This window comes from Biomphalaria glabrata, chromosome 4, assembly GCF_947242115.1.
Source record: "Biomphalaria glabrata chromosome 4, xgBioGlab47.1, whole genome shotgun sequence".
Classification (NCBI taxonomy): Eukaryota; Metazoa; Mollusca; class Gastropoda; family Planorbidae; genus Biomphalaria; species Biomphalaria glabrata.
This window is the reverse complement of record NC_074714.1, coordinates 55,750,265-55,773,284: the sequence shown is the minus strand read 5'-3', so window position 1 is coordinate 55,773,284 and position 23,020 is coordinate 55,750,265. Positions and strand designations below refer to the sequence as shown.

Sequence of the window (23,020 nt, the reverse complement as noted above, 5' to 3'; positions counted from 1 at the left end):
ACACACAACTTGTAAGTTCACCTGTCTAGTTAAAGAAATCTGTATTGTATTTGTTTTAGTAGTGTCTAGTTATGAAAGTAAACTGAATTTTCATTTGTTAAACTTAGTGATATACCATTTTAATTTCAGTTAAAATATGTGGATGTTCCTATTAAATTTTTCAGAAAAACTGCATTGCTCTGAAATAATTCCAACTGTATAAATGTAAATATATTTCAACAAATAATGGAATTGGATTCTTTGTCATTTGGATTAATTCAATAGTAATGTATTCTAAATATGGAATTCAAACACAAAAATGAAAAGTTGTGAATCACCATCAACTTTCACTTTGCCACTTGGAGATTGGGATGATTCAAGTTACTGGAGATTGGGATGATTAAAGTTACTATTGTAGCAACTATGTGTTAATGTGCATGGTCTTAACACCCCAGTACTTAATTGGACAAAAAAAAAGGATCTCCAATTCACAGTGATATGTACTATTGCATAAACAAGTTGACTTGACTTCATGTAGATCTTTAACTAAATAAACTGTTTCAATTCTTCAGTGTGTGATAGTGTGAAAAAAAACATTTATGGTTTCTTGTGATTATGTGCAATATAATGACATATTAAGTTGACTTGAATACTCTTAAAATGTTTCATTTCTAAGGTGTGGAAAAATGTGCATTATATTTTCATGTTGGGAGTTAATGTGAAAACAAAAATCTACTATTCCATGTGATACAATTGCATGCAAAAAATCCTAACCCTAACCCATTCAATGAACAATCAGTATGAACGTTTCCACCAAAGGAAATGTTGCCGCTCATGATGCATCTATTTATTTGGCTCCAGATATTCAACTGATGCACATTCGCAAAACAAATGTAAAAAAAAAAGATTTAATCCATTACATGTATATAATTGTGCAGGAACATTTGGGATTGTCATTTGTATCACACTCATCTCTCATTCATTGAGACTCTACACTTAATCTGGTGATCTAGATGTATTTGAAATTCACAGTGAAATCATTCTTTGAGTGCTTAAAAAAGAAATTCATACGGATGTATAACTGTGTTAGACGTCTTCATTTATATTCCAATTGAACGTTTGTAACAATAAATATAACAAAAAATGTGTGATAATTAGCAGGTCTTTGACCTCTGCACTTAATGTGGTGATCAAAATGTATTTGCAATTCCTAGTGAAATCATTCTTTGAGTGCTTAGAAAAGGAAATTCATACGGATGTATAACTGTGTTAGACGTCTTCATTTATATTCCGATTGAACGTTTGTAAAAATCAATAATTAAGTCACACTCAAGGAACATATGAACGTGTCCATCAAAGGAAATATCGCCGCTCGTGATGCAGCGCACACTAATCAACATTTGCACTTGCAGACCAACTAAATAGTTGCGGAGAAAACACATTTAATTGATGACATTACTATGTTTAGCTTAGGACTTTTCAAAAGCGAAGACTGGACTCTTTAGCCATCTTCGTGTCTATAGGAATGATTAATGGAGGACTTTTAAAAGCGAAGACTGGACTCCTTAGCCATCTTCGTGTTCATAGGAATGATTAATGGAGGAATTTTAAAAGCGAAGACTGGACTCCTTAGCCATCTTTGTGTTCATAGGAATGATTAATGGAGGAATTTTAAAAGCGAAGACTGGACTCCTTAGCCATCTTTGTGTTCATAGGAATGATTAATGGAGGAATTTTAAAAGTGAAGACTGGGCTCTTTAGCCATCTTCATGTTTAAAGGATGTAGTTGAGGATTTTTTTTCAAAGAAGATCGGTCTCCATGACCATCTTCGTACTTATAGGAAAGGATATTGTATTCATTTTTGAAAAATTGAGGATTTTTAGCTGAGGACTAGATGTAGTAATATTGTCATCAATTGAATTGTTGATCCAAGACGAAATTGTTGGTTATGTCTGTGCATTTGTAGACAACCCAACAGTGCACATCCTTTTTCTTGTTTTGCATTTTTTTCACGTGCTACAATGCCTTGGACAAAGCATCATCATAACTTGGAATGTTAAAAGGCATTCAAAAAAACAACAAAGAAGAATGAGTTTGTAAAATAACCGGTTATTTCGGCTCAGTTGAATAATAGTTGGGACATAATTAGTTGAGTGCAAGCTTTGACGCTGATTCAACTCACTCGACATTAGTTGAGTGCGAAGTTTGTGAGGCTGATTCAGCCCTCAAACCGGATGCTTGTAGACCACCTTCAATAGCTTGAACACGACGTCATCAAAAATATTGTTACAGTCAGTTCATCAAAATGAAGCTGTAGGTCAACAAGCTCAAAACAGGAGTCAGTGAAAAAAGCAAGCCTGAAACTTTTTATTGGGCTCCAACTATTCAACTGATGCACGTTTGCAAAACAAGAGTTAAAAAAAAAAGGATGAAAATATAAGCCATCAGATATATGATGATTGTGCAGGAACAGTTGGGATTGTCGTTTGTATCACGCTCATCTCTACCCTATCCATTGAGACACTGTGAAGTGATGTAACCAGTGAGGTTTTGTAACAACTTTATTGAATTGTAATGAGGATATCTACAAACATTTGTGTACAAATGTGTGCTAATTAGCAGGTCTTTGACCTCTGCACTTAATGTGGTGATCAAAATGTATTTGCAATTCCCAGTGAAATCATTCTTTGAGTGCTTAGAAAAGGAAATTCATACGGATGTATAACTGTGTTAGACGTCTTCATTTATATTCCGATTGAACGTTTGTAAAAATCAATAATTAAGTCACACTCAAGGAACATATGAACGTGTCCATCAAAGGAAATATCGCTGCTCGTGATGCAGCGCACACTAATCAACATTTGCACTTGCAGACCAACTAAATAGTTGCGGAGAAAACACATTTAATTGATGACATTACTATGTTTAGCTTAGGACTTTTCAAAAGCGAAGACTGGACTCTTTAGCCATCTTCGTGTCTATAGGAATGATTAATGGAGGACTTTTAAAAGCGAAGACTGGACTCCTTAGCCATCTTCGTGTTCATAGGAATGATTAATGGAGGAATTTTAAAAGCGAAGACTGGACTCCTTAGCCATCTTTGTGTTCATAGGAATGATTAATGGAGGAATTTTAAAAGTGAAGACTGGGCTCTTTAGCCATCTTCATGTTTAAAGGATGTAGTTGAGGATTTTTTTTCAAAGAAGATCGGTCTCCATGACCATCTTCATACTTATAGGAAAGGATATTGTATTCATTTTTGAAAAATTGAGGATTTTTAGCTGAGGACTAGATGTAGTAATATTGTCATCAATTGAATTGTTGATCCAAGACGAAATTGTTGGTTATGTCTGTGCATTTGTAGACAACCCAACAGTGCACATCCTTTTTCTTGTTTTGCATTTTTTTCACGTGCTACAATGCCTTGGACAAAGCATCATCATAACTTGGAATGTTAAAAGGCATTCAAAAAAACAACAAAGAAGAATGAGTTTGTAAAATAACCGGTTATTTCGGCTCAGTTGAATAATAGTTGGGACATAATTAGTTGAGTGCAAGCTTTGACGCTGATTCAACTCACTCGACATTAGTTGAGTGCGAAGTTTGTGAGGCTGATTCAGCCCTCAAACCGGATGCTTGTAGACCACCTTCAATAGCTTGAACACGACGTCATCAAAAATATTGTTACAGTCAGTTCATCAAAATGAAGCTGTAGGTCAACAAGCTCAAAACAGGAGTCAGTGAAAAAAGCAAGCCTGAAACTTTTTATTGGGCTCCAACTATTCAACTGATGCACGTTTGCAAAACAAGAGTTAAAAAAAAAAGGATGAAAATATAAGCCATCAGATATATGATGATTGTGCAGGAACAGTTGGGATTGTCGTTTGTATCACGCTCATCTCTACCCTATCCATTGAGACACTGTGAAGTGATGTAACCAGTGAGGTTTTGTAACAACTTTATTGAATTGTAATGAGGATATCTACAAACATTTGTGTACAAATGTGTGCTAATTAGCAGGTCTTTGACCTCTGCACTTAATGTGGTGATCAAAATGTATTTGCAATTCCCAGTGAAATCATTCTTTGAGTGCTTAGAAAAGGAAATTCATACGGATGTATAACTGTGTTAGACGTCTTCATTTATATTCCGATTGAACGTTTGTAAAAATCAATAATTAAGTCACACTCAAGGAACATATGAACGTGTCCATCAAAGGAAATATCGCCGCTCGTGATGCAGCGCACACTAATCAACATTTGCACTTGCAGACCAACTAAATAGTTGCGGAGAAAACACATTTAATTGATGACATTACTATGTTTAGCTTAGGACTTTTCAAAAGCGAAGACTGGACTCTTTAGCCATCTTCGTGTCTATAGGAATGATTAATGGAGGACTTTTAAAAGCGAAGACTGGACTCCTTAGCCATCTTCGTGTTCATAGGAATGATTAATGGAGGAATTTTAAAAGCGAAGACTGGACTCCTTAGCCATCTTTGTGTTCATAGGAATGATTAATGGAGGAATTTTAAAAGTGAAGACTGGGCTCTTTAGCCATCTTCATGTTTAAAGGATGTAGTTGAGGATTTTTTTTCAAAGAAGATCGGTCTCCATGACCATCTTCGTACTTATAGGAAAGGATATTGTATTCATTTTTGAAAAATTGAGGATTTTTAGCTGAGGACTAGATGTAGTAATATTGTCATCAATTGAATTGTTGATCCAAGACGAAATTGTTGGTTATGTCTGTGCATTTGTAGACAACCCAACAGTGCACATCCTTTTTCTTGTTTTGCATTTTTTTCACGTGCTACAATGCCTTGGACAAAGCATCATCATAACTTGGAATGTTAAAAGGCATTCAAAAAAACAACAAAGAAGAATGAGTTTGTAAAATAACCGGTTATTTCGGCTCAGTTGAATAATAGTTGGGACATAATTAGTTGAGTGCAAGCTTTGACGCTGATTCAACTCACTCGACATTAGTTGAGTGCGAAGTTTGTGAGGCTGATTCAGCCCTCAAACCGGATGCTTGTAGACCACCTTCAATAGCTTGAACACGACGTCATCAAAAATATTGTTACAGTCAGTTCATCAAAATGAAGCTGTAGGTCAACAAGCTCAAAACAGGAGTCAGTGAAAAAAGCAAGCCTGAAACTTTTTATTGGGCTCCAACTATTCAACTGATGCACGTTTGCAAAACAAGAGTTAAAAAAAAAAGGATGAAAATATAAGCCATCAGATATATGATGATTGTGCAGGAACAGTTGGGATTGTCGTTTGTATCACGCTCATCTCTACCCTATCCATTGAGACACTGTGAAGTGATGTAACCAGTGAGGTTTTGTAACAACTTTATTGAATTGTAATGAGGATATCTACAAACATTTGTGTACAAATGTGTGCTAATTAGCAGGTCTTTGACCTCTGCACTTAATGTGGTGATCAAAATGTATTTGCAATTCCTAGTGAAATCATTCTTTGAGTGCTTAGAAAAGGAAATTCATACGGATGTATAACTGTGTTAGACGTCTTCATTTATATTCCGATTGAACGTTTGTAAAAATCAATAATTAAGTCACACTCAAGGAACATATGAACGTGTCCATCAAAGGAAATATCGCCGCTCGTGATGCAGCGCACACTAATCAACATTTGCACTTGCAGACCAACTAAATAGTTGCGGAGAAAACACATTTAATTGATGACATTACTATGTTTAGCTTAGGACTTTTCAAAAGCGAAGACTGGACTCTTTAGCCATCTTCGTGTCTATAGGAATGATTAATGGAGGACTTTTAAAAGCGAAGACTGGACTCCTTAGCCATCTTCGTGTTCATAGGAATGATTAATGGAGGAATTTTAAAAGCGAAGACTGGACTCCTTAGCCATCTTTGTGTTCATAGGAATGATTAATGGAGGAATTTTAAAAGTGAAGACTGGGCTCTTTAGCCATCTTCATGTTTAAAGGATGTAGTTGAGGATTTTTTTTCAAAGAAGATCGGTCTCCATGACCATCTTCATACTTATAGGAAAGGATATTGTATTCATTTTTGAAAAATTGAGGATTTTTAGCTGAGGACTAGATGTAGTAATATTGTCATCAATTGAATTGTTGATCCAAGACGAAATTGTTGGTTATGTCTGTGCATTTGTAGACAACCCAACAGTGCACATCCTTTTTCTTGTTTTGCATTTTTTTCACGTGCTACAATGCCTTGGACAAAGCATCATCATAACTTGGAATGTTAAAAGGCATTCAAAAAAACAACAAAGAAGAATGAGTTTGTAAAATAACCGGTTATTTCGGCTCAGTTGAATAATAGTTGGGACATAATTAGTTGAGTGCAAGCTTTGACGCTGATTCAACTCACTCGACATTAGTTGAGTGCGAAGTTTGTGAGGCTGATTCAGCCCTCAAACCGGATGCTTGTAGACCACCTTCAATAGCTTGAACACGACGTCATCAAAAATATTGTTACAGTCAGTTCATCAAAATGAAGCTGTAGGTCAACAAGCTCAAAACAGGAGTCAGTGAAAAAAGCAAGCCTGAAACTTTTTATTGGGCTCCAACTATTCAACTGATGCACGTTTGCAAAACAAGAGTTAAAAAAAAAGGATGAAAATATAAGCCATCAGATATATGATGATTGTGCAGGAACAGTTGGGATTGTCGTTTGTATCACGCTCATCTCTACCCTATCCATTGAGACACTGTGAAGTGATGTAACCAGTGAGGTTTTGTAACAACTTTATTGAATTGTAATGAGGATATCTACAAACATTTGTGTACAAATGTGTGCTAATTAGCAGGTCTTTGACCTCTGCACTTAATGTGGTGATCAAAATGTATTTGCAATTCCTAGTGAAATCATTCTTTGAGTGCTTAGAAAAGGAAATTCATACGGATGTATAACTGTGTTAGACGTCTTCATTTATATTCCGATTGAACGTTTGTAAAAATCAATAATTAAGTCACACTCAAGGAACATATGAACGTGTCCATCAAAGGAAATATCGCCGCTCGTGATGCAGCGCACACTAATCAACATTTGCACTTGCAGACCAACTAAATAGTTGCGGAGAAAACACATTTAATTGATGACATTACTATGTTTAGCTTAGGACTTTTCAAAAGCGAAGACTGGACTCTTTAGCCATCTTCGTGTCTATAGGAATGATTAATGGAGGACTTTTAAAAGCGAAGACTGGACTCCTTAGCCATCTTCGTGTTCATAGGAATGATTAATGGAGGAATTTTAAAAGCGAAGACTGGACTCCTTAGCCATCTTTGTGTTCATAGGAATGATTAATGGAGGAATTTTAAAAGCGAAGACTGGACTCCTTAGCCATCTTTGTGTTCATAGGAATGATTAATGGAGGAATTTTAAAAGTGAAGACTGGGCTCTTTAGCCATCTTCATGTTTAAAGGATGTAGTTGAGGATTTTTTTTCAAAGAAGATCGGTCTCCATGACCATCTTCGTACTTATAGGAAAGGATATTGTATTCATTTTTGAAAAATTGAGGATTTTTAGCTGAGGACTAGATGTAGTAATATTGTCATCAATTGAATTGTTGATCCAAGACGAAATTGTTGGTTATGTCTGTGCATTTGTAGACAACCCAACAGTGCACATCCTTTTTCTTGTTTTGCATTTTTTTCACGTGCTACAATGCCTTGGACAAAGCATCATCATAACTTGGAATGTTAAAAGGTATTCAAAAAAACAACAAAGAAGAATGAGTTTGTAAAATAACCGGTTATTTCGGCTCAGTTGAATAATAGTTGGGACATAATTAGTTGAGTGCAAGCTTTGACGCTGATTCAACTCACTCGACATTAGTTGAGTGCGAAGTTTGTGAGGCTGATTCAGCCCTCAAACCGGATGCTTGTAGACCACCTTCAATAGCTTGAACACGACGTCATCAAAAATATTGTTACAGTCAGTTCATCAAAATGAAGCTGTAGGTCAACAAGCTCAAAACAGGAGTCAGTGAAAAAAGCAAGCCTGAAACTTTTTATTGGGCTCCAACTATTCAACTGATGCACGTTTGCAAAACAAGAGTTAAAAAAAAAAGGATGAAAATATAAGCCATCAGATATATGATGATTGTGCAGGAACAGTTGGGATTGTCGTTTGTATCACGCTCATCTCTACCCTATCCATTGAGACACTGTGAAGTGATGTAACCAGTGAGGTTTTGTAACAACTTTATTGAATTGTAATGAGGATATCTACAAACATTTGTGTACAAATGTGTGCTAATTAGCAGGTCTTTGACCTCTGCACTTAATGTGGTGATCAAAATGTATTTGCAATTCCCAGTGAAATCATTCTTTGAGTGCTTAGAAAAGGAAATTCATACGGATGTATAACTGTGTTAGACGTCTTCATTTATATTCCGATTGAACGTTTGTAAAAATCAATAATTAAGTCACACTCAAGGAACATATGAACGTGTCCATCAAAGGAAATATCGCCGCTCGTGATGCAGCGCACACTAATCAACATTTGCACTTGCAGACCAACTAAATAGTTGCGGAGAAAACACATTTAATTGATGACATTACTATGTTTAGCTTAGGACTTTTCAAAAGCGAAGACTGGACTCTTTAGCCATCTTCGTGTCTATAGGAATGATTAATGGAGGACTTTTAAAAGCGAAGACTGGACTCCTTAGCCATCTTCGTGTTCATAGGAATGATTAATGGAGGAATTTTAAAAGCGAAGACTGGACTCCTTAGCCATCTTTGTGTTCATAGGAATGATTAATGGAGGAATTTTAAAAGTGAAGACTGGGCTCTTTAGCCATCTTCATGTTTAAAGGATGTAGTTGAGGATTTTTTTTCAAAGAAGATCGGTCTCCATGACCATCTTCATACTTATAGGAAAGGATATTGTATTCATTTTTGAAAAATTGAGGATTTTTAGCTGAGGACTAGATGTAGTAATATTGTCATCAATTGAATTGTTGATCCAAGACGAAATTGTTGGTTATGTCTGTGCATTTGTAGACAACCCAACAGTGCACATCCTTTTTCTTGTTTTGCATTTTTTTCACGTGCTACAATGCCTTGGACAAAGCATCATCATAACTTGGAATGTTAAAAGGCATTCAAAAAAACAACAAAGAAGAATGAGTTTGTAAAATAACCGGTTATTTCGGCTCAGTTGAATAATAGTTGGGACATAATTAGTTGAGTGCAAGCTTTGACGCTGATTCAACTCACTCGACATTAGTTGAGTGCGAAGTTTGTGAGGCTGATTCAGCCCTCAAACCGGATGCTTGTAGACCACCTTCAATAGCTTGAACACGACGTCATCAAAAATATTGTTACAGTCAGTTCATCAAAATGAAGCTGTAGGTCAACAAGCTCAAAACAGGAGTCAGTGAAAAAAGCAAGCCTGAAACTTTTTATTGGGCTCCAACTATTCAACTGATGCACGTTTGCAAAACAAGAGTTAAAAAAAAAAGGATGAAAATATAAGCCATCAGATATATGATGATTGTGCAGGAACAGTTGGGATTGTCGTTTGTATCACGCTCATCTCTACCCTATCCATTGAGACACTGTGAAGTGATGTAACCAGTGAGGTTTTGTAACAACTTTATTGAATTGTAATGAGGATATCTACAAACATTTGTGTACAAATGTGTGCTAATTAGCAGGTCTTTGACCTCTGCACTTAATGTGGTGATCAAAATGTATTTGCAATTCCCAGTGAAATCATTCTTTGAGTGCTTAGAAAAGGAAATTCATACGGATGTATAACTGTGTTAGACGTCTTCATTTATATTCCGATTGAACGTTTGTAAAAATCAATAATTAAGTCACACTCAAGGAACATATGAACGTGTCCATCAAAGGAAATATCGCCGCTCGTGATGCAGCGCACACTAATCAACATTTGCACTTGCAGACCAACTAAATAGTTGCGGAGAAAACACATTTAATTGATGACATTACTATGTTTAGCTTAGGACTTTTCAAAAGCGAAGACTGGACTCTTTAGCCATCTTCGTGTCTATAGGAATGATTAATGGAGGACTTTTAAAAGCGAAGACTGGACTCCTTAGCCATCTTCGTGTTCATAGGAATGATTAATGGAGGAATTTTAAAAGCGAATTCATACGGATGTATAACTGTGTTAGACGTCTTCATTTATATTCCAATTGAACGTTTGTAACAATAAATATAACAACAAATGTGTGATAATTAGCAGGTCTTTGACCTCTGCACTTAATGTGGTGATCAAAATGTGTTTGCAATTCCCAGTGAAATCATTCTTTGAGTGCCTAAAAAGAAATTCATACGGATGTATAACTGTGTTAGACGTCTTCATTTATATTCCGACTGAACGTTTGTAACAATAAATATAACAACAAATGTGTATTAATTAGCAGGTCTTTGACCTCTGCACTTAATGTGGTTATCAAAATGTGTTTGCAATTCCCAGTGAAATCATTCTTTGAGTGCTTAAAAAAGAAATTCATACGGATGTATAACTGTGTTAGATGTCTTCATCTATATTCCATTGAACGTTTGTAACAATAAATATAACAACAAATGTGTGATAATTAGCTTGTCTTTGACCTCTGCATTTAATGTGGTGATCAAAATATATTTGCAATTCCCAGTGAAATCATTCTTTGAGTGCTTAATAAAGAAATTTGTCTTATATTTACCTGTCATATTTTCTTAGTTTTACCTGTCATATTTTCTTAGTTTAACATGTCATATTTTCTTTGTTATGCCTTTCATATTTTCTTAGTTTTACTTGTCCATTTTTCTTAGTTTTTCCTGTCATTTTTTTCTTAGTTTTATCTGTCATATTTTTTTAGTTTTACCTGTCATAAGTTCTAGTTTTACCTGTCATATTTTCATAGTATTACCTGTCTTTTTTTCTTAGTTTTACATGTCATATTATCTTAGTTAAGCCTGTCATATGTTCTTAGTTATACCTGTCATAGTATCTTGTGTAACACGTTTATCATTTGTAATGACTGTGGTATATTTCACTAGTACACCATTAACATATGTTGGAAGAAATTATAGTTCTAGTTTAATATTATACACTGTTGCTTGAACTTCATTTATATTAACATTATTACTTTGTTACCTATTCTGATTTCCGATTCCTTATCTATTTATTTCTTGGTACATTATAGTTGGAGAATTAGATTCTTGTCTTTGATGTTGATAATAAATTTCTCTTTGGTGATCTAGATTCCAATAATATTGCTTTTAACAGGATGCATTTCTTTCTTTGTTCTTCTATTAATGAGTTAATAACACTCAAAGTCTTGCCACTTAGTTTACAGATGAATATATTAGAACAAGTATCTTCATTGTAATTGCAAGTTTTACAGATAGTCTGAAAATAACTATTTATTTCATCAGTTTCATAAGGTCCCTCATTTTTTGCCTATAAATATTCTCTTTATGTTCACGCTTGGTAGTTTTTTTGTCTCCCTTGTTTTGAATTGCAGCTTTTATTTTTCAGTTGTTTTTTTTTTTTAATTTCTGATTCTTTGTCTGGTTTTGCATCCTTTTAATTTCTTTCAGCATCTAGTTGCATTTCACTCTTCTCTTTGTGCTTTGTAAATATTCTCTATATGTTCACGCTTGGTAGTTTCTGTTTTGTCTCCCTTGTTTTGAATTGCAGCTTTTATTTTTCAGTTTTTTTTTTTTTATTTCTGATTCTTTGTCTGGTTTTGCTTCCTTTTAATTTATTTCAGCATCTAGTTGCATTTCTCTCTTCTCTTTGTGCTCTCGCCAACTCTTTCAATATCAACTTGATTTTCTTTCCTTTCCATTTATGTCAAAACATCTTTCTTTTCTTCATCTTTAAGACCAAACGATTCAGCAACTTTCTTTAGTTCAGTATATCCATCCATGTATCTATTAATACTTATCAAAAGTACAATGGCATTCTATACTTTTTTATAGATAATAATGATATCTAATATCTTTTATAGTTTACAATCACTTACAATATTATCAAGCCAATACTATTGTGATTAACATAACACACTAAATTGTCAACAATCTAATAATCAATGTCATAATCAATTATTATGTTTTTACAATATATTATTTGGTCATATAGAAAGAGAAAACAAAATTAATAAAATATTATAATGTAAAAAAAAAATGTAACAAAGTTTATACCAAAATGTTACAATTATATAAATGATGATATGATGATGACTCAGTGCACTGAAAACTTTGATTAAATTGAGGAGGATTCGAGCAACACATTGACCTCACTCTCTTACCCTAAAGCACATCCTGTTCCAAAAGCAAGATTTGGTCAATATATAAAAACAAACAAGTACAGCAGGAAAAAAAGACAGAAAATTTTCAAGAAATACTACATATACTTACAAATATAAATAAAAATGACTTAAAGACCCCAAGAAATTGTGCACAATATTAATACAATGTAAACATTAAAATAAACAATAGTCTAAACACAAAAATCTACTAGTGTTAAATCTGCGACCTCTAAAACCTTATGTTCTGATCATATATATATATTTTTTTTACACATTGAAAAAAGACAAAATTTAACAAGGACACAATATCAGTGATACCAAATTTTGACAAGAACAATACTGTCAACAGCTTTCTAAATATAGAACATAAAAATTAAAAATGAAAATCAAAATTATCAGTAATATATTTCAATACTGATTATCTTCCTGTAATGTCATTGAATACTAGCACTGATATAGCTCATCACTTTGAAGAGTGCTTCTTAATCTTTTCACTGTCCAACTTCAATAGAATGTATATATAAATATATATACTTTTACTGCACAAAATTACTGACTATTACTTGAGATGTATAATATACATCAGCACAAAATTACTGCCTGTGTCCAAATTTACAATTACTGTCCAACTTCAATACAATTTTATATACTTGTACTGCACAAAATTACTATTATTTGATGAGATATATAATATACACAAATGTAATGTCTGCCTGTGTCAAAATTTACAATTACAGTTCAACTTCAATGCAATATATATATTTGTACTGCACAAAATTACTGACTATTACTTGATGAGATATATAATATACATTGGCATAAAAATATTGTCTGCCTGTGTCAAAATTTACACTGTCCAACTTCAATATACTATTTACTAATTAATTGTTGGTGCACCTGAAGTGTCTGGTCGATTTTTGGGGCACCTTTTTCATCCTTTAACTGTCTACGAGTGTTTACATACTATTTACTAATGAGATATATAATATACACAAATTTACTGTCTGCCTGTGTCAAAATTTACAATTACAGTTCAACTTCAATTCAATATATATACTTGTACTGCACAAAATTACTGACTATTACTTGATGTGATATATAATATACATTGGCATAAAAATATTGTCTGCCTGTGTCAAAATTTACACTGTCCAACTTAATATACTATTTACTAATTAATTGTTGGTGCACCTGAAGTGTCTGGTCGATTTTTGGGGCACCTTTTTCATCCTTCAACTGTCTACGAGTGTTTACATACTATTTACTAATGAGATATATAATATACACAAATTTACTGTCTGCCGGTGTCAAAATTTACAATTACAAATCAACTTCAATGCAATATATATACTTGTACTGCACAAAATTACTGACTATTACTTGATGAGATATATAATATACATTGGCATAAAAATATTGTCTGCCTGTGTCAAAATTTACACTGTCCAACTTCAATATACTATTTACTAATTAATTGTTGGTGCACCTGAAGTGTCTGGTCGATTTTTGGGGCACCTTTTTCATCCTTCAACTGTCTACGAGTGTTTACATACTATTTACTAATGAGATATATAATATACACAAATTTACTGTCTGCCTGTGTCAAAATTTACAATTACAAATCAACTTCAATGCAATATATATACTTGTACTGCACAAAATTACTGACTATTACTTGATGAGATATATAATATACATTGGCATAAAAATATTGTCTGCCTGTGTCAAAATTTACACTGTCCAACTTCAATATACTATTTACTAATTAATTGTTGGTGCACCTGAAGTGTCTGGTCAATTTTTGGGGCACCTTTTTCATCCTTCAACTGTCTACGAGTGTTTACATACTATTTACTAATGAGATATATAATATACACAAATTTACTGTCTGCCTGTGTCAAAATTTACAATTACAAATCAACTTCAATTCAATATATATACTTGTACTGCACAAAATTACTGACTATTACTTGATGTGATATATAATATACATTGGCATAAAAATATTGTCTGCCTGTGTCAAAATTTACACTGTCCAACTTCAATATACAATTTACTAATTAATTGTTGGTGCACCTGAAGTGTCTGGTCGATTTTTGGGGCACCTTTTTCATCCTTCAACTGTCTACGAGTGTTTACATACTATTTACTAATGAGATATATAATATACACAAATTTACTGTCTGCCTGTGTCAAAATTTACAATTACAGTTCAACTTCAATTCAATATATATACTTGTACTGCACAAAATTACTGACTATTACTTGATGAGATATATAATATACATTGGCATAAAAATATTGTCTGCCTGTGTCAAAATTTACACTGTCCAACTTCAATATACTATTTACTAATTAATTGTTGGTGCACCTGAAGTGTCTGGTCGATTTTTGGGGCACCTTTTTCATCCTTCAACTGTCTACGAGTGTTTACATACTATTTACTAATGAGATATATAATATACACAAATTTACTGTTTGCCTGTGTCAAAATTTACAATTACAGTTCAACTTCAATTCAATATATATACTTGTACTGCACAAAATTACTGACTATTACTTGATGTGATATATAATATACATTGGCATAAAAATATTGTCTGCCTGTGTCAAAATTTACACTGTCCAACTTCAATATACTATTTACTAATTAATTGTTGGTGCACCTGAAGTGTCTGGTCGATTTTTGGGGCACCTTTTTCATCCTTCAACTGTCTACGAGTGTTTACATACTATTTACTAATGAGATATATAATATACACAAATTTACTGTCTGCCTGTGTCAAAATTTACAATTACAAATCAACTTCAATGCAATATATATACTTGTACTGCACAAAATTACTGACTATTATTTGATGAGATATATAATATACATTGGCATAAAAATATTGTCTGCCTGTGTCAAAATTTACACTGTCCAACTTCAATATACTATTTACTAATTAATTGTTGGTGCACCTGAAGTGTCTGGTCGATTTTTGGGGCACCTTTTTCATCCTTCAACTGTCTACAAGTGTTTACATACTATTTACTAATGAGATATATAATATACACAAATTTACTGTCTGCCTGTGTCAAAATTTACAATTACAAATCAACTTCAATGCAATATATATACTTGTACTGCACAAAATTACTGACTATTACTTGTTGAGATATATAATATACATTGGCATAAAAATATTGTCTGCCTGTGTCAAAATTTACACTGTCCAACTTCAATATACTATTTACTAATTAATTGTTGGTGCACCTGAAGTGTCTGGTCGATTTTTGGGGCACCTTTTTCATCCTTCAACTGTCTACGAGTGTTTACATACTATTTACTAATGAGATATATAATATACACAAATTTACTGTCTGCCTGTGTCAAAATTTACAATTACAAATCAACTTCAATGCAATATATATACTTGTACTGCACAAAATTACTGACTATTACTTGATGAGATATATAATATACATTGGCATAAAAATATTGTCTGCCTGTGTCAAAATTTACACTGTCCAACTTCAATATACTATTTACCAATTAATTGTTGGTGCACCTGAAGTGTCTGGTCGATTTTTGGGGCACCTTTTTCATCCTTCAACTGTCTACGAGTGTTTACATACTATTTACTAATGAGATATAAAATATACACAAATTTACTGTCTATGGTGTCAAAATTTACAATTACTGTTCAACTTCAATGCAATATATATACTTGTACTGCACAAAATTACTGACTATTACTTGATGAGATATATAATATACATTGGCATAAAAATATTGTCTGCCTGTGTCAAAATTTACACTGTCCAACTTCAATATACTATTTACTTATTAATTGTTGGTGCACCTGAAGTGTCTGGTCGATTTTTGGGGCACCTTTTTCATCCTTCAACTGTCTACGAGTGCTTACATACTATTTACTAATGAGATATATAATATACACAAATTTATTGTCTGCCTGTGTCAAAATTTACAATTACAGTTCAACTTCAATGCAATATATATACTTGTACTGCACAAAATTACTGACTATTACTTGATGAGATATGTAATATACATTGGCATAAAAATATTGTCTGCCTGTGTCAAAATTTACACTGTCCAACTTCAATATACTATTTACTAATTAATTGTTGGTGCACCTGAAGTGTCTAGTCGATTTTTGGGGCACCTTTTTCATCCTTTAACTGTCTACGAGTGTTTGATTTGTGATAGGGCAAAGCAATTGTGAATATATAATATTAAAAATAGATTTTTATTAATTTATGTAAATGTTTACTATTTTCACCATCTGAGCTGTGAATGAATCTTGTTTTTAATGACCCAACTGTATAAAACTTAGCTCTTGAGCTATGAAGGGGGAATAACCCTTGAGAGATTATGGGCATGACATAGCCTTAATTGTGCTGATGTGCCAAAAACAAAAAATATCAATACCTTCCAACTGTTGGGCACCTATATGGTCATCAATTGTTGGAATACTTCATCCCTCATACCAACTGCTGGGCACCTCAAGTGTGTCCTGTCAGCTATTGGGGCACCACAAGTGTCCTAACAACTGTTTGGGCACCTCAAATATCCTTTTAACTGTTGAGGCACCTTAGGTATCGTATCTATTGTTGAAGCACTTCAAATGTCCTATCATTTGTTGGGGCATCTCATTTATCCTAACAACTGTTCGGCACTTCAATAATCTTATTTTTGGGCACTCCAAGTGTTCTATCAATTGTTTGGGCACTCCCAAGTGTCCTATCAATTGTTAGGCACCTCATCGATCATACCAACTGTTGTCCACCTCAAGTTTGTCCAATCAGGTGTTGGGGCACCACAAGTGTTTCAACACTTTTTAGGCACCTCAAATGTCCTTATAACTGATGGGGCACCTCAATATCCTATCAATTGGTAGGGCACCTTAAGTATCCTAACAATTGGTAGAGCACCTCTAGTGTCCTATCAATTTGTAGGGCACCTCTTGTCCTATTGTTTGGTAGGGCACTTCAAGTATCCTATCAGTTGGTAAGGCACCTCTTTTTCCTACCAACTGTTAGATAACCACAAGTCTCCTATTAACTGTTGGGGTACCTAAAGTATCCTATCATGGGGCATCTCATTCATCCTAACAACTCAATGGTCTTATTGTTGGGGCACTCTAAGTTTCCTATCAATTGTTGGGCACCTCATCCATCATACCAACTGTTGTTCACCTCATGTTTGTCCTATCAGTTGTTGGGGCACCACAAGTGTCCTAACAACTGCTTGTCCTTTTAACTTATGTGGCACCTCAAGTGTCCTATTAACTGTTGGGGCACATCAAGTATTCATTCAACTCTCTCTCTATATATATATATTATATTATGTTAGTTTTGATTACCATTATAAATAAATATATATGATTATGGTTATTATATATTATATATAATCTGCAGTGTTTTTACAAATGTGTAGTCCTGCTTATTACTCCCAGAACCACTTTTTTTTTTTTTTAGTTTCATTAGCAACATATGAATTTATATATTTGAAATGTTTAATCACACTTTTTTTTACTGAAGTTTAATTTTTTGTTAACAGATATCAAGCTACAAAATAAAATTCCAATTTTTTAGGTTCTCGCCTATATCTGCAATTTATATATTAAGTTTTGTTACCTTGAACTCTTTCAAGTTTTTGTTACACAACTTTATATTTCAGATTCTTTTTGTTCTTCCTTAGGTTCAAATGTATCAGTTGTTTTTGTTGACAGATATCAAGGTACAGAAATAAAAATCTAATTTAGAGTTTTTTAAAGCTTGATTAGTCATAATATTTGCACTATTATTTCCAATATGTGCCAGAGTGTCTGCTAAATGTAACTAGTATGATTAAAAACATGGTCATTGCAAAGTCTAACATATGGACAAGTAGGATGCTTGGGGCTTGATTCAGTGAAAGAATGTTGGACAAGCAGAAGTGTTATGGAGTGTGTGTGTTTTTATGGTGACTGTGGTAAGAGGTAAGCGATTGAATGTGAATGATGCAAAAGTGGCATTGTCGTCACTGGGTCTTAGTTAGGGGAGACGACTCCAGAATGTAAGACTGAAAGGTTGTGTTATTGTAGTGAGTTAGATTGTAAGAAATTTTATTACTTAAGTCTACTACATTTATTTCATGTGATCACAAGTATTATAAATGTTATATTTAGTTTTGTTCACAAGGAAGTTGTTCAAGTTCTTATTAGCTAAGATATATTATGCCTTCAACAGTTTAGTTGCCTACCAGCAGTTTGGTGCTACAAGTCAACAACAGTCAGACTAAATTAAATAAAGCCATGTCTATTTCTACATGATTTTGTTGCTACTAACCTGGTGTTACTAACAACTAACTTGAAAAGGGAGAGGGGAATTATCATCTTATTCATGCTCTAACTCTTCAAATTCTATAGAATTGCAGAGAACTGACATGAAATAAAACATTAACAAAATGTGTATTATAATTGTCATTTTTCCTTTACTTAGCATTTTTTTGTCTCCTAGATTTTCATAATATTTTGTTGAAGTCATTTCAGTTCTCAATTATTTTGTGCACTAAGTTACAAGAAAAAATTCAAGCAAAAGAGGTCACTACACTAAGACTTTGTCTTCTCATAAGAATGGATGGCTGCCTGGTCATGTGATATGTGTGCTGGACTGTGTGTGGTCATCTTGATGCTCATATCTTGCCTGATGACATTTATTCTGCTGGACATTTGGTCAAGGAAGTAGATTCTCTTCAGCTCTCAAGAAACATTCAAAACATGTCAAACATTTGACAAGAATATCAAGCAAGTGCAGTGTACATGTAAGTAATGTTGAAACATTATCTGATCTCATTTATGCATTCTTGAGGACGATCTGCATGCACTAAACCAGTTACATCAGATCTGGATAAAGTGGTCGCCTCCTCTTCATTAAGGCTAGAACAGAAAGATTTTATTATTCTTTTATTCTACTTTCTGTCAGTGTGTTTCATAGTCTTTTGTCACATCACTGAGAAACTTAGTTCATTAAGCACTGGCTGTATAAGACTGAGTGTTTATATTTTTTGTGTGTGAATGTTGTTCCTGTTTGCATCTATATTGTCATTGTTATAGTGGTAATCCTAAGGATAATTGTAATCAAACTGAATTTTCATTTGTTTGGATCTTTATCTCGTGGGAATTTTAAACTTGATAATTTGCTCTTTGCTTACATTTTGATTTTTAAGTACATTCTAAAAGAAATACAATACATAAGGATAGAAAAAGGAGAGCAAACAATATAGAGATTGGCTGAAGCAATATAAAGAAAGTGAGATCAAATAAAAGAATATATAAAAAGAATAAACCTAGAGAATTTGAAACAATCTAGACAGTCTCTGTAGCTATTTGGAAAGATTGCTATTGCCAACTAAACAAAACAAATTAGTTTGGACTACAAGCAAAAGAACTTAAAAAGTTGTGATTTTATTTTCTAGAAAAGCACAAACTTTATAGCAGAATTTTCACTCTAAATATTAAAGCTTTCTGTATTCTGTACATTAGATACACTAAATAGCTAGTTATTTATATTTTTTTGGCATAATTGAAAATCTTCAATAAATTCCTTAGAATTTAAAGGCTTAATAAAACTTAAAATTTATTTTTTTTCACTTAATTTGGGTAGTTATTCTTTGCTGCTGTAGTAGGTGTCTTGAGTGTATTTTTTTCTCTTTAAAGTTTATTCATAAAATACTTAGTTAAAACATAAAGTCAAAGCTGCATCATCAGAATAGTTTTATTGAACATGAAAAGAAAAGCAATAGAATTAATTTTTTTCCCTTTTCAAGGCAAAAGTTTTTCTTATTCTTATTTAGACCAACATGATGAAGATGTAGACCAACATGATGAAGATGTAGGCCGACATGATGAAGATGTAGACTGACATGATGAAGATGTAGGCCGACATGATGAAGATGTAGACTGACATGATGAAGATGTAGACTGACATGATGAAGATGTAGACTGACATGATGAAGATGTAGACCAACATGAAGATGAAATGTAAACCAAAATATTGATCAAGAGATGTATGGAATAAAAAGGTAAGAAAAGCTATGTATATCAAGAAATATTTTTTTTTATACTAAACCCCTAAGTAAAGCTTTGCCAAGTTTTGTGTTTCACTGACTATGAAAATGTTTTGATCAATTTTTGTTCTCTTTACAGTGAACATCTTGAGAGGGAAAACAATTCCTAGAGGCAAAGACACAGACACAGTAGATACATTAGAGATTGTTTCCTTTTCTACCATCATTTAGAGCCTTTTTTGTGAGGGAACCTGCATCTGAAAGAACTGAACATTTCCCTAATGCTACTTCAAATTCAGATCTCCTCCCAACCTCAGGCTGAGTACCCATGGTCACCTACTTTGTTACATTACCATAGCACTACAGACAGTGAAAAACAAATTATATGAAGGAGTGCAACCACCATCAGATATTGTTGTCTTTACAGACTCCCAATCCACTCTGCAAGCACTTAACAGCAGCACCTCAAACAACCCAAGAGAGTTGACAACACTCATTGTGATAATCCATCAGATGATATCAAAATTAAATATCAATATCACACTACAGTGGACCCACATTGGCATCATGGGAAATGAAAAGGCAGATAAGCTATCAAAGGCAGGTTCATCTATGGAACAACCAGATAGACCTGTTAACTACCTCACCCTAAGGTCAATGTTAGTCAACAATCACAAAGAGGAGTGGCTCAACCAATGGGCATCAGGAAACACAGGCAGAGCCATGTACAGAGAAATGACTACGCCTAACAAACTGGACAGTATTAACTTCCTCCCCTGCAAAGAACAATCTACAATTTTCCAACTAAGAACAGGACACACTCCACTATTAAATTACCACCTGAACAAAATAAACTCCACACAACTCCTCCTTTGCAGACACTGCGCCCACCCCTTTGAAACCGTAAACCATATCCTCTTTGAATGCCCCTTCCTAATCCACCTTAGGCAGACCCTACTTCCACTACAGCCCAACATAACCAACACCCTGTACGGCAGTGCTGAACAACTGAAGAAAACAGCACACTTTTTTTCCTTGGCACAGTCTGCAAAAGAACTCACAGCTCAGCAGCAATAAAGCTGGCTAGAAGAAGAAGAAAAAAAAGAGGTTACATTACAAGAAGTGGTCGCAAAGTCAGAAAACCTAACAGATGACAATGAATAGAACAATCATTTCTAATATAGGTACAAGTGATGTACTTTGTAATAACTATTTGGGTGCAATCACTATAATTGACTTGTATCTTGTTCTATATTTAGGTAAATCTTGTCATTCAGTCCAGTCATTGTTCTTTTTCATATTCCTTTTTTTCCCCTCAATCTTCTTGTTGTTTCAGTGAAATGTTTTTATCTTTTTTGTTTTGGAGGAGGGAGTGGCTGTGGTATATTATCATTATTATTATTGGAGTCACAACACCAAAGCCTTGCTACATTATGCTTTTAATTCAATTTATTATCTCCCCTGCTTTTGTGTGCTATCATATTAATGTTCATTAGTGTCACATCCATGCACAATTTGTTCTATGCTTTTTATAGTGTAAATAGTGACTTGACATTATTTAGATCAATTATAATATGTTATATTATATTTAAAATAAAACTGTTAGCATTTTCTATGATGTTATTAATATGAATGTGTTTGTGTGTTGCTATGAATGCATTTTAAGTTTTAGTCTGAAATCATAAATAAGAAATTGTTTCATAAACAAAGATTATATTAATATTTAATATTGTCAGACTTCACTATAGCATTGAGTTCATCCCCATAGTCTATTTAAAACTTTCAAATACTAATTCACTTTGTCTTATCTAATGGTGATCATGGGGGTATCCACTATCCATAGTCTCTGGTATGAACACTCACTGTCCTGGTTAGGGCTAGGATGTAATCTCTATTTCTGATGGAACACATGTTAAACCAAGAAAACAAACAGTAGACCTAGACTTTATTAACAGGTCATGCAAGCATTTTTTTATAATTGTGAACTGATGCTCTCAGAGCTATTTTTATGTATTTTTATTATTGCAACTTTTGTAGACTATTGCTAAGCTGTATGCTTATACTTCCGCCTATTATTATATGGGTTAGGGCGATGCTGTTTCCTGTACTGTTGACCAAAGTGTGTCAGTTTTAATTATTCTGTACTTGGAACTGCCTTTAAGTTTCAGAATTTGTTGTTTTTTTTCTATATGAAAAGCTACTTTATATATATAGTTATATATTATGGTACATTATTTTTCTAATTGAAACAACTGTCAAAATAATTGGCGGTTTTTTGTTTTAAAGTTTGTTTTAAAATGATGGCCACTTCTAATGTTTATGTACTAGATCTTTTCCTAATTTTTTTGTTTTTTTATCTGCAGTGTTTTGTAACTGCTGCTTTGCTCATTTGAATTAAAGTATCATTTTGTTATTTCTTCTCTTTCTTGATTTCTTTGGTCACAGACTGAGGTGCACAGATACAACCCACCCAGTAGACCTTCTGGCAACTGTAACTTCTTGTTAGTGCAGGCTAGACATGACCTTGGGCCCTGCCATGCTAACATAATACTAATATTCTCTTGAATCATTCCAGACAGCATTGAGACCACCCCTGTCCCTAACAATACATAATTACCTTGCTTTAGTTGTAGAACGAAAGTTGAGCAAACAGTGAAAAGCTTCTATATAATTCACTTGGAGGTGAGGTGACTGAGCGG

General features: G+C 33.6%; 1 long non-coding RNA gene across 11 annotated transcripts in view; it reads left to right on the top strand.

Moving 5' to 3' along the window:
* LOC129925690 (uncharacterized) overlaps positions 1–22,734 on the top strand; it is a 28,791-nt gene extending 6,057 nt beyond the window's left edge. For 2 of the 11 annotated variants that reach the window (XR_008777385.1, XR_008777379.1), the window contains 4 exons: positions 17,952–18,011; positions 18,503–19,076; positions 20,109–20,336; positions 20,461–22,734. This is a non-coding gene — a long non-coding RNA (uncharacterized LOC129925690). Of the gene's footprint in view, positions 1–164; positions 992–17,951; positions 18,012–18,502; positions 19,077–20,108; positions 20,337–20,460 lie in introns of those variants that run through there. The other 9 variants (XR_008777387.1, XR_008777384.1, XR_008777380.1 and 6 more) reach the window with 9 other exon arrangements.
* Positions 22,735–23,020: the final 286 nt, after the last annotated feature.